This window comes from Apium graveolens, chromosome 4, assembly GCF_009905375.1.
Source record: "Apium graveolens cultivar Ventura chromosome 4, ASM990537v1, whole genome shotgun sequence".
NCBI classification, from domain to species: domain Eukaryota; kingdom Viridiplantae; phylum Streptophyta; class Magnoliopsida; order Apiales; family Apiaceae; genus Apium; species Apium graveolens.
Genome location: NC_133650.1, coordinates 177,870,484 through 177,884,399, shown reverse-complemented (window position 1 = coordinate 177,884,399; position 13,916 = coordinate 177,870,484).

Sequence of the window (13,916 nt, the reverse complement as noted above, 5' to 3'; positions counted from 1 at the left end):
AGTTCACCATGAAAGGTGATGTTAGGATTAACCTTGAATTCAGCCTCCTTCATTGTATGTATGGCTGGTTGACTTGAAGTTATAGATTTGACAGACATGTAGTCTTCCTTATCATCATTGAAATCTATCTTCCTCTTTACATGGATCTTATATCTAAACTTTCTCTTTGTATGCTTTGGTTATTCTTTCTTTCCTTCATCTAGATTTTTAGATGTCTCAGTTGGCAATACAGCTTCTGTGATTGCAGGCTTCTTAGCTTGGTTCTTGGCATCTAAAACAGCTTGCTTTTGTTGTTGTTTGATCCTTACCTTTTCTTCTTTCTTAGCCTCTGCAAATTGTGGATGTCCAGCCACCACACAGATCATTTACCATTTCTGTAGATTTTAGCAATCCTTTTCTTTAGTACTGAGTCTCTGGGATCCTTGAAGAAAGCTATGGACCTTCCAAACAGCTTCTTTTCATCTGGCCTAGGGGTTTCATATGATAGGTACAGTAGATTTTTGTCTGAGTTCTTTGGATAATTTCTTTTTGGCTTAAAAATCACACTGGCCTTTGGAGACTTGATTGTTGAGGGTTTACCCCTTTCTAAGTTCCCCAGGCTCATTTCATTAACTGAAATTTGTCTCAATTGGCAGAAGTGAGAAAAGACCTTGTCTTGCTTCTCAATTGGACCAAATTTATTCTTGATATTTTCATCAAGCTTCCTCCATTTTGCATCCAGCTCTTGCTCAACTGCTGCAACATCAAGCTTTGTAGATTTTTCATTTGATTCCAACTTAGCAGCTACTATCTTGATCAGATCAATGCTATCCAAGGCTGGTGGCTTGGTGAAAGCAATTGCTGGAACAATCACCTTGCTAACTTGTATATCTAGCAGTTTCTCCCCCTCACTTGTTGACTCCCCCTGGATAACTGGAATGATAGAGTCTTTCTCCCCCTTTTTGTTAACATCAAGTTGAGTTGAGGTTGAGGTTTGTGCAGCCATCAGTTTCTGAAGTAGCAGAGTTTGTTGGGATTAATGTAGATGGATTTCAGTAATTGAAGTTTCCAGGGTTTTGAGCCTTTTGTCTAGAGAGTCCACCTTGCTGGCTAGATCAGAATTTTTCCTAAGTTGTCTGTTAATGTCCAGTATGGTTGTGTTAGGAAACTTAGCATCCAACCTTTCAGTAACATCCTTCTTGACTTGATCAATTTCTGTCTTCAGCTCAGTGGCATCCAGATTTTGTTTGAGAGATTGAATTTGATGTAGTTGGAGAGAGTGCAGATGTGCTTGTAGAAGTCTCTTTGTGTTGGCATTTGTAGTAGTTTAAAGAGCTGCCCGAGTTTGTTGAATGATGTGACATAAAGTCGATTTGAAATGGTGCTCATCACATGCTTTGGAAAACACCCAAGATGGAATGTTTGACCTTGAGCTAGGGCCTGCTTCTCCCCTATATCCATGAACTCTCCTTCGTCATCATCTTCATCCCCAACATTATCCTCAGAACCACCAGTGTAACGTCTGAGAAATATTATGTAATTACTTTTATCAATAAATAATTATTATGTGATTATTATGTAAATTTTGGTGAATTATTTGATGATCGATATTAATATTTGGGTGTTGATATCTGATAAAAATTAGGATGTTTTAATTTCTAATTATTCAGAATTAAATATAAATAATTTTGGTATTTTTCTGGTAATTTTTGGATTATTATATGATTTTATAAGAAATTATAGATTTAATAATGATTATTTTTATGTAATTGTAAAATTACTTTTTAGAATCAGAAATCATCCCACTTCAACCGTTTTTGCGTTATTACAACCCGAAACTCTTCCGAAAACACCTTCATATCCTAATTTAATAATTCTGAACACTTTCCGCATATTGACTTTCTCGATCCGGGGTACGGTTTGACCTGTACGAGTCACGGCGTGAAAATTTTCGATACGCTAATCATTTTATAGATCAATAAAAATTCGTATTCTCAAAAGGCGAGATATTATTATCTCATTTTCGTATAAAATGTTTTATAAGAGGCCCTGTTTTGATAATTATCCAAATCGGGTATTAAAACTGTATCATTATATAGTTACTTAGCGGCTAAGTAACCTATTTTCGGATCCGATATATAAATGTAATTACTGAATTATTAAATAAATAAGATATGTGATGATTCTGTCAGCTATGTTTTGCTGTATTATTAATTGTTTGTGATTTGTTGGATGCGAATATTAATTTTATAATTAATTATCGAGCTGTATGAATTTAATTCATTTTAAAGTAATTTTACTACATATTTATTCTTATAAATGCTAAAATTGTTTCTAAAATTATTTTTGTTGCTTTATAATTTTATTTATTATTTTTAGGAGTTTATAAAATTTAGAAATCAATATTTTATTGATTATTTATCTCTAAATAATTTTCTGATTTCATTTAATTGTAAAATCAGTATTTAATTTCAGAATGCTTCAAAAATCACAAAATTTTTAATTTATTAAGTTTGGAATATTTCGAGAATTTTAAAATTATTTCGGAAATATTTCGGATTAAATTTACCCGCATATTTGTTCATTAAATCATAAATTGCGATATGTTTCGCATTTCAAAAATATTTTAAAAGTACGAAGATCATAATTTATTTGCTTTGGAGTATTTATAAAAATTTAAAAATTATGAAAATTTTATAATGTTAGCTTTTAATTAGTTTGAGAATTTTAAAATTTGTTTGGTTATGTTTCGGGTTAATTTTAGTTGCAACTCAGTTTATTTAATTATAAATCTTGCTACAAAAAATGAATGAATGAAAAATGATAAAAACACCACTCAGAGACACACGTATATACATCGCCCTGCATCCCAATTGACTCTCGAGTCTCTCTCTGTTCCATCTCCTACCTCCCCCTCTTCTTCCCTTCGACTGTTCCCTCGGGAATTTTTTTCGTCTCTGTTACTTCGTTTTTGTCCCTGATTCTTGTCCCGTTTTACTTCCCGGTTGCCTTCATTTTCTTTCCGATTTTGCTCCACCGCCGACTTGCTTTCGGTGAGTATTGGTGGTTGTGATTTTGATGGAATTGATGTGTGTATATATGCTATATGTGTATATATATATCTGTGATTTGTCTAGGTTTGCCTTGTTATACTGATTCTTCGCTCCTCTGTTGCCGCCTCTCAGAAATTCCGAGAGGCATGGCGGCGCGTGGGCGCGTTTGTGACTGTGTTGCTGTGACTCTGTTTCTCTGTTCGATTATTCCGATTAAATAAACTGTATTATTTCATTTCTACATGAAATTATTGAGTAATTATTCGTGAAATAAAAGATGTTCATGCAGGAATTTAATTAATCGGTGAAACTTATTTGGAAACCCGAATAATATCGGGCACCAATAAATTTTACTGCCGTCAGTGATGAGCCTCGGCGAGCCGACGGTGGGCGATGATGATTTTTATCTGAGTCCTACGTTTATAAATTATAAATAAAATATGAATAACAATAATTAATGATTGAATTTGTATCGGTGATTAGGATTACAAATTGTCGTTGATTGTTGTGGTTGTGATTGTTGTGAATGGTGATTGACGTCAAATTGTTTCGACGGGTAAGCCGATAAACAAAAGAGACGCTGCTCGATTTTCGGGAAATTAATTCCGAAAATACGGGAACGTAACCTATAATTATCGGAGACGTCGAATAACCATATATAATTATATCATATGAACTTAATTGCGGTTGAGACAAAATAATTTATAAATAATCGATTACCTATTTTTCAAAACAACGAGTATACGTATTTTCTGAAAATACCGAGCCGAGTTTTGAAGATGTGAACCCTAATTGCTATGTGTATTTTAATAATACATATAAATATAAGTTGGGTTATGAAATCACATGGGTAGAAGTGATAGTGGTATTAAGTTGAGCTTAGGCGATTATCTAAATTAGGGTATCTCAACCCTGTAGGTCCTAGACGGAAAACCCGAGTATCGATATCGGACTAGGAACGATCTAGTGATTAGATGTCGAGATCAACGAAGTTCCAATGGAAGGGCCTGAATGTGGGGATCATATCCAAAATGGGATAGTAGTTTGACGATAAAGCCGAACGTTCAAGTCAAACCAAAGTCAACCAGTAATAGCGATTAAAGCTTATTAAGGCAAGTATTCCTGATTTTTCTTTTAAAATACTGCAAATATTTATTCGTTCCTATTCTAAGTTCAGAATAGTTAAATATTTTACATTTCGCTGCAATTACTCTTCTTATGCATGTTCTTTTCATTATTGTTCCTATAATTCGATTGCTCTCTTGAGCAAATACCCATTCTTTCGGGTTATTTGCGAACCCTGAATTGGGATGTTTTAAATTCAAAATGATTTGACATCAAAATACTCCACGGGCTGGATAATGATGATGTGTAGGATTGAGTTTTACTTAAACCTAAGGACCGGAACATGACCGGTGCCTTGAGATGGGCCGTAGTGCCTGAGGACCCGACTGGATCTATACAAGTAGGTCTAGATCTGCACTGTATCCTGACTGATCAACAGGATATAGATGCGAACTAGTGTCTAGTCTAATTTGTTGTTGATTGCCATTAACGGCATTTTCTCTCGAAAGTTTTATGATTCCCAAAACCGGAAAAAACCCTGATTCAGGAGATGAATCTGGGGATTTGCTGGTCACTTTTGGATTTATAATTAAAGGCTGGGGAAAACCAACGTTTATTCGTTCACTCACTCAAACAAATAGAATTGTTTAAAATTGTTTAAAGATTTTGTCCGGAAATTTTCCTTTGGTATTAATGCTTGAAACTCAAATTATATACTTGCTGAGCATTTTTAGCTCACTCTTGCTTTGTAAATTCTTATTTCTTTCAGAAGCAGATAAGGATAGATGTGAATAGTTGTTGATAGATAACAAAAGTTATAGAGATCTTTGCTGCGAAAGGACGAAGAAGTTAGAAAAATAAGACAAGGGCATTAGCATAAATATATTTAAACTTGTATTGTAGTTGTTGTGAATTGTAGAAGGTTAGATTCTTGTTTCATACCATAACCTGTAAACGATCCGGATTCAAGGGGTTAATTGAATATTATTTTATTTTATGTAAAGATTGTTTCGTGACACCAAATCTTGACCCCAGATTTGGGTTGTTACAAGTAGTTCCATAATCAATATCATCACTAACTGTGGGTGGCATGGCTGTGATAGCATCTTTAGCCCTTTGCATAGAAATAGTAGTGTGCACCAAGTTGAGTATCTTCTCAACCTCCTCATTGCCCTGTCCAGCCAGAATTTGATATGCTGGAACATGATAAGTAAATGTCTCAGCATCCAAAGAGATAGAATCTATCACAGCTTGATATTCTTGCTGAAACAATTTTTCTTTTTCTTCATCACTGACATTCATTGACTCACTAGCAATGGTTTTCACCCTTATCTCTCCTGTACCTGCTTTTCTCTCATGTTCTCTCTTTTCTTGCATCAAGGGCTCCCCTTGGCTTCCCACCCTCACACCATTTTCTTCACCTACTAAGGTGGGACTCCACTCACTCACTTTTGCCAAGCTGGAAGAAATAGCTTACAGAGTTTCACTCATTTTCTCTCCTTTTGCCTGAGAGCGGCTCATCCTCTCACTCTGTTCACTCCCTTCCCTCAATCCTAAGAGTGAATGTACAACCACTAGATCATCTGCACTTGTAACTGAAGTTGAAATTTGGAGTGGTGTTAGGCACAAAGTATGCGCTAAATAAATCACGCAAGTATACGCGTTCATAAGTAATATAGAATGATTTCTAGTTCATTCCCACAGAGACTCTGATTAATTATATTTAATTAACACTTACTCACCAATGTATGATTACTCTTCAATGTCAAGACAATAACAATTAAGGTTGATTAACTAATATTAACTATGAGAATAAAACACTTAAATTAACAATATTAAACACACATGAGATCAAAACTTTATTACTACTTCATTCAATAGTTATTGTTATTACCCTTAGCATGTAATGGTGATGATATTAATCAAACAACACGAAATTGATAAACGCCAACTTTCGTTGTACGAATACCATTCTACCAAGCATCCACAATTAAGATAGAAGTTGAATATGCATCAATTATGTTGAGACCCTATATGTCTACAGAATTTGACAACATAATGATTTAAGCGCAAGTTATTCATTATTATTACACAGGGCAAGTAAAACGGTTAGAGTTACCCATTAATCATGCATACAATACATGAACCTATGCTAGCATGGCAAGTTCTAAGTCTCAAGATTCACTGTCGCTTCACAAGAGATTACCAATCTATCTTACATGTTCGCGACGCACATAAGATGAATAAGCACAACCTATGCTAGATATCATACAATCACCACATACCAAGGTATTAAACAATTAATTAAAGAAATCCATAGTAAATCCGCTATGACCCCATGATCACGATTAGCCCATGATAGAACTCATCGTCACCATGGGTTCATATGAAAACATGATAATAACACAACGATATAAACTAATAAAAATACTTAATAAAAATAGAGTACGTCACAAGAGTATTAAGGTTCAAAGAGTAAAAAAAACTAGCATCCACTGTTACAACGAATTAAAAGAATCACAAGATAAACATATGCTTCCCCTTCTTCGTTGTTGCGTGCTAAAACGGTCTTCTTGATCTTCTCTCCTTGTTACTTTTTGTTGAAAACGTCTCCCCAATAGGTTTATATAAGAGTCCAAACGATCCAGCGCCAACAGAAGCCCAATTATACTCGAATTATAAATTCCAGAATCTGATTTTCCGCACCCAGGCGGCCGGCTCCTTCTTCCAGGCGGGCGCCTGCTCCTTCCAGGCGGGCGCCTGCAAGCCTTCGGGAAAAATCCAATTTTTGCTTCTGATTTTGCTGATTTCTTCGCACAACGCCCCACGACTGATCCCAAGTACTTCCTTAGGCTTATTTTGATGAAATCTTCCTATTTAAGCAAATTATACCCTGAAATGCAAAAACACTTGAAAACACATTAAATACACAAAATACTCGAGTTCAAGACACCAATTCAAGCCGTTATCATACGCTCTAAGTGGTATAAAATGCCACTTATCACACCCCCAAACTTTAATCGATGCTTGTCCTCAAGCAGCACAGACTCAAACTTAGAATAAAAACATGCATGAATGCAAACTATATGAAATGCAGCGATCCCCATCGTGATGACTAAACCAACCAACATATGACATATCAACAAATGCAATTAGGCAACTAGAGATCAATCAAATCACGCAAGCTAACATACAACTAGAAACGTGGTGTGTGCGAATGCTTAACAGATATGTTTCGAAACTAGATCTGTCACCATAACTTAATTATCCTCAAGGCAATCACAAGATTATACGAAGAATATATTCTAGACATAAAATGACTTATAACACTTCAAGATCATTGGAGTTTATTACGGAATCATACTTTTATTCAACATATAACAAATGCTTATTTGATCGTGTAATGAGTGAGGTCCACAAAAGACTTATGCAATGGTACCCATTTAGCGAGCGTTAGGTTAGCGTATCCCAGACTATAAAAGCCTTAGGTCACTAGGCACAAAGTCCCCTAAGAACTTAATAACTCGAATACCAAAGAGCTCACTCGTGATCAATTATGCATTAAACCATATTTTTTCCTTTTCTTTTTTTTTCTTTTCTTCTATTCTTTTTTTCTATTTCTGAGCAAGTGCGTTTCACTCCATCTTGCTCAACCCTAGACTACTCGTATACAATACGAGCTGGCTACTAGCCATTTGACGCCTAGCCACAACTAGCAATGAATTTCGATTTTTACTCCCATTTTTATCTTTTCATGCCTTTTATCATTAAGAGCCTATCATACATTCTAAGCATAAGCAATAGAAAAACCTCAAATACCATCAAACCATGACAACAATCTAGTCCTTAAGCATACTCTAAGACTTAGTGAAATTACAAGTGTTTCTAGCATGCATGCTAACCTAACAAGATTCAACATCACTCTAACGCTATCACTACACTGAAAGTGTTTGTCCTAAATCCAATCATGTATGATGAGTTAGGAAGAACTTTCTTGTATTCCTATTTGATTTCATTGAAATTAATAAAAGGCTTGTTTTGGTTTTATTAGGGGCTTTATCTATTTAAAATGTTTTAAATAAGATGTTCCATAGTTTAGAGTAAAGATTCTAGAATTATAATGAGATTATAATAGTGAGATCTAGAAGATGATAACTCTAGACTTAAACAGTTCCTAATCATATGATAACTAATTGGATGTTAGTGGATCCACAAAGAGTGGTACATACTATGCTTGCTCCCTTCAGGACGATGTCTGTTCTCATAGGCATTTGTGTGGTGACACTATAACTACTATATAGGTGCTTATTAGGGAATAAGTTCACTGAACATGACTCGATAAGTTGAACAACTAATGGAGATTACTCACATGTCAATAATTATTCACTGAGTGATAGTTGTACAAGTGTCCTTAGACTTGAGATCGTTAAAGTTATCTTGTATATAATGAACTGTGCTTTGGTTTAGTCCTTAGTCTCAAGGACATCCATTAGGTCTATTCTGGGCATAGGGATTTGTGTATAGAGATAGTTAACGTCAATAGAAGATCTACCCCTTCCAGTATAGGAAGATAATATCCTATGTTATTCTTAGTATGCGAGTTCTGGAATCTCTGGCCAGAGTGTATGGAATTAGAAAGGAGTTTCTAATTTGCATTAATATGAACTTTGCATTATGAATAAGAAATCATATGATTAAATTTGATAGGCCTGACACGAGATCCATGCCTTGTATTTAATCGGGATATTGTAAGGGTAGAAGGAATTCATTGTACGGTAACTAGTCACTGACAGGTTCTTGGTATTCTAAGTAGTGAATTCATATTATCCGGATAGTCGTGATATGTTGAGAAGCATCACTCACGATGTAGAATAAATATAATTAATCAGTTAATTATATTTAGTGAATTTTAGTATTCATGTAAATAATTAATAAAAGTTTATTATTATTTATTTCTACTACCGGCATAATATTGAATCTACAGGGTCACACCATAAAAGAATATTTTCTTTGATGAAATAATGAGAGAGAGGATTATTTTCTAAATAGTTTAGAAAAAGAAATAATGATTAAAATAGTTTTAATTATTATTAAAGCATTTTATAAAGATAAAATGTGGGGCTAATATATATATATAGATATATTATAAAAACCCTAGGAGAGCCTTATAAATAGAATGAGATGGCTCATTCGAAAGGTACACTTGTTTTTGTGAAAAACCTAAGAAGAAGCTAGCCTCCATCTTCTTCCTCTCTCTCTCTCTCCCAAAACTCCATTTTTATAAAAGCTTGGTTTTGTAAAAGCTTCATCGAAAAGATTTATTCTTGGTGGATACTGGTAAAGTGCTTCACACACTGAGAAGCAACTGCTAGCAACCATTTTATAAAGCTTAGATTTTTAAGGTATGGTTATGATTCCTCCGCTCTTTTGATTTATACGTTTTTCTATATGTGCGATACATGTTTTTTTACGGAATAATTGTTATATCACGCTTCCGCTCATCCGTAAATTCCTTCATTGGCATCAGAGCTAGGTTCTGCATATAGAGATTCATATAAAAAAATTTCAGATTTTTTTATGCATGTATGGATTTGTTATGATTTTTGCAAGTTTATTTAGATTTAATTATGAATTAATTCAAAATAATTTTTGCATTAGATCTTGACTACTGATCTGGGTTCTACAAGTGTTGTAGATCATCTAGGTATTTTTTCATAATTTTGTGATGTGTAAATTATTTGTTATGAATTTTTAAAAATTGTTTTAACTAAAATTCATGAAATAATTATGCATGTGAATATATGATTAAAATTTGCACAAGGACCCCTGGCTGATCTGATAATTTTCTGCTACTGCCTGATTTAAGAAATTATATTATTTTAATTTTACTATTAATAAATTAATTAACAGTTATTAATATTGGAGTAAAGGAAAGGGGGTCAGTCTGTTTTTGTAACGGCAGTAAGCTGACAAATCGCATGATTTTTTTTTATTAAACTGCAATGGTCGGCTGCTGGGCGCGTGAAGCGCAATCGCCGGGGGGGGGGGGTGTCGCGCATCGGAAATGCGTTACACTCCTGTTGCGCATTTACCGAATGCGTTACACCCGTTAATGGCTTAACAATGTTGAAACGCATTACCGGAATGCGTTACAGCCCTTGTAACGCATTCCGGTAATGCGTTACAGCCCGTCTGTCCACATTAAATTTGATTTTTTGGGAGTTTTGTAACTCCGTTTTGGGCGTGCAATATATCGTTGGATTTGTTTTTCCGAGACGGATCTAATGGAGTGGTCAAATATTTTTTATATAAAAGTTTTGAACTGTTTATATTCTCGAAAGTGTTTTAAAGCATGTTTTAATTATTTTAATTGGTTTTAAATCCATACATCATTATATCAATGTCTGACATGATATTACTTGCATGCTTACTTGTTTATTTATTTTTATATATGAGATATATGCCTATGTTTACCATGCGATGATAGATTTAGGTGAACTTAAATCAAAATAAGGCGTGCTCTAGAAAATCTAGAATAAGAATCGTTTCTTTCCTTAACAATAATATTATGAATACAATCATGAGATTCTTGTGTTTATGAAACACGTAATTAAATATGAATTTTCAATTTTGAGAGAAAGGATGATTCTGTCAAAAGCGGATTTCGATCTGTAAGAAAGGGGTATTAAGTGACGCCTCTTGACAATGCTCCCCCCGATCTGGGAATCATCTGATTATCGATTATTGATTTGAAATATTTAATTTAAAAGGAAGAATCTCTTTATAATATGATTATGATTGTAACATAATATAATCCCTCTAAAATTAAATAATATCAAGTAGTAATTGGCCAATGACACAACGAGCTTGTGTCGGTCATAGCCTTCCAACATGGTAGAAAGTAGTTCTTATTTTTAAATAATTGTCGTTTCGTGCTACAGCCGAGGGCTTTGATTTCGAAATAAGAAATACTTGTCTATTACATAGAGATGTATACATTGAATTAGAATCTAAAGGTCGTTACGTGCTGTAGCCGTGGGCCGTTGGAGACTGATTCAATTGTACGAAATGTTGGGTTAGACTTGACTTAGAATATTGAGTCTATCGTGCTACATCCGTGAATCAATTATTCAAGAGGCTAAAGTTTTATTAGGGAATAACATAAGATGTAGTTGACAAGAGTTATCTGCCTATTGAACACCACATGACATTTCGTGCTACAGTCGAGGTTGTGTGATGAAATGTAGGATCCCTATTCCCACCAGCATTATGAATGCTTAAATTTTCATTTAGGGGGTTGTATAAATTAGATAAACTAGTGGAAGCCACTTATGAATAAAGACCCGATTCATATAGTGTTTTGAAATGAAATTGGATATTTGCTAAGTGTTGTTATATGTTCATCATTTACAGATTTTCTATATACGTTAAATCTTCTGCACTATCACTCCAGAGCATACTAGATGCTCACAAGTTGAATGGTCCTAATTTTGCTGACTGGCTTCGAAACTTGAGAATTTTTCTCAGGGTTGAGAAGGTGGAATATGTGCTTGACTCACCTAAGCCTGCTGAACCTGCTGACGATGCACATAATGATGAACATTTTATGTATCGTAAGTGGATAGATGATGCAAATGTTGCTCAATGTATCATGCTAGCTTCCATGAACATTGAGCTACAGAAGCAACATGAGCATATGTGTCACACCCCCAACTTAAATAGCAAAATAAATATAGTTATTACATCATTTTAATGAGTACTACACAACCAAAATCCAAGATCTTACAGTTTAGGGTTTGGAACAGCCCAACACTACCAACTATTACATCTGATTACAAATACCGAGTCCTCACACAACTATTATTACTTATTCTACCTGGGCTTGAACATAAGCATCCGCATCACAGGTCTTACGGGCAGTCTGCTTGAATCTAACCATGGCTGCTAGCTGTAATATCAGGGTAAAGCAAGAAGTGAGCCAAAAGCTCAACAAGTGCTAACAATACAACGCAAAGCATAAATCGAGATATACCTTTAGGAATGACAATGGAATGACATAATCAATGATAATCGAGAGATAAAACTTATGTGAGTTGGCATCATTATGCTTGCATCAAAACAATTTTAAAATCATTCTTAATCAAAATCATTTTATGACGCTACGGATTACAGCCGGTGATCAGCCGCGAAGTAACCCCGAACCTCGCTGGGTTCTAAAACATTATTGGGAATCCCTAGGCAACTTTTAAGCCTAATATAAGTGTGGAAAGGACTCGCGTCTCAGTCCAGATCCACCATTCAAGAAAACATTTGCCCCCCTTTGGGACTGAAAAATCCACGTTTTAATCATTTTAAAAACTGATGCCGATTTATGACAAAATCTCTTTCGACTGTAATTATTTTTATCAAGGAATTATAGATCAACTTGAAACACTGGAAATATGACACTAAATCTCAGGGCCATGATCTACTAGACTTTACTATATTAGGGTAATTGAGAGGTTTCCATAAACAAGAACTTAGACAAGGAAATTAAGCCAGGCTATTGGATAAGATGAAAGAGTAATGCCAAACTAGGCTTAAAGCAACGGTTGTAGACAAGATATAGGTATTAGAACATCAAAAGATAGGCATCACTGGTTCCAATAGGATAAAGGTGTTAAAATATAAAGAAAGCGATCATCAGCTCAGTATATAACAGGGTATCAAGCTTTAGGGTAATGATAGGGTTATCAAACAATCATGAATGTATTTAAGAAATGATTGGCTTTTAGGTATCAAGATAAAGTTTCTATCGAGGTTATTTCAAGAGTTGAATCAAAGCATCAGGGTGCAACATCAAGATTTCTCAGGGATCAATAGCATGATAAACAAAAGGATCAATAAGATATTATAACGCATCTCTAATTTATCATGGCATTAAACTATCATGAAAGACTTTTGAACTACTTGCAATATGTACTCGAGGGTTCATGGCATCTCTATGTAACTCAAAGATAAACAAAAGATATGCTTGATTTAAATACATCAAAATGACTCAGGATAATTGCATCGATATATATATATAAACTGTTTACAGCAAATACGAAGGTCAAGTTGAATCACTTGCCTTGAGATAGACTGGTCTGGTCTGACTGGTAGGAGCAACAACTGGAGCTTCACTCGACTTTTAAGGCAAGTTTTCCCTCGTCTCGAGATCCTACATAAATAATAATAATCCTCATTATAATATATTCTTTCCATCTTAACCTATTTACAACCCGAAATTAAACATGGATGGCACTTAGGCCTATACACACTTAATTCATATCCAACATTTATATTTTTAAATGTACACACGTAGCCACATAATCACATATCGTATATTAATACCAAATAACATCACATACACCATAACGTCACACTAGGCTTGGATGATCTCGACTCACCACTTAAATTACTTGGTCGCTAACTAAACGAAGTCTTCGAATTTGGGCTTCCTAACTCAATGTGCCTTTCCTAAATTATCCAAAACCTATTGACCCTCACTTGTGCCTTTTGCTCTACTGACCTTATACTATCTTACAACTATGGTGGTCGACCTAATACTCACTTCTAAGTGTCCTAAAACTATGTGATAAGTGAAAGTGCTTACTGGTGCCAATTTCAGAATGGTAACTAAGGTTTCTTGAGTGCATTAGACACTCTTAAACTACAAGTTTTTCTTCAAAATTTTTACACAAGACTCTCCTGACCTAAGGGCATCTCATAAGCTTGATGTGGCTCAAAGGCCTGGCTTGGGCCTTCTTGGGCCTAAGCTAAAAGTCCAAGGTTCCCCTG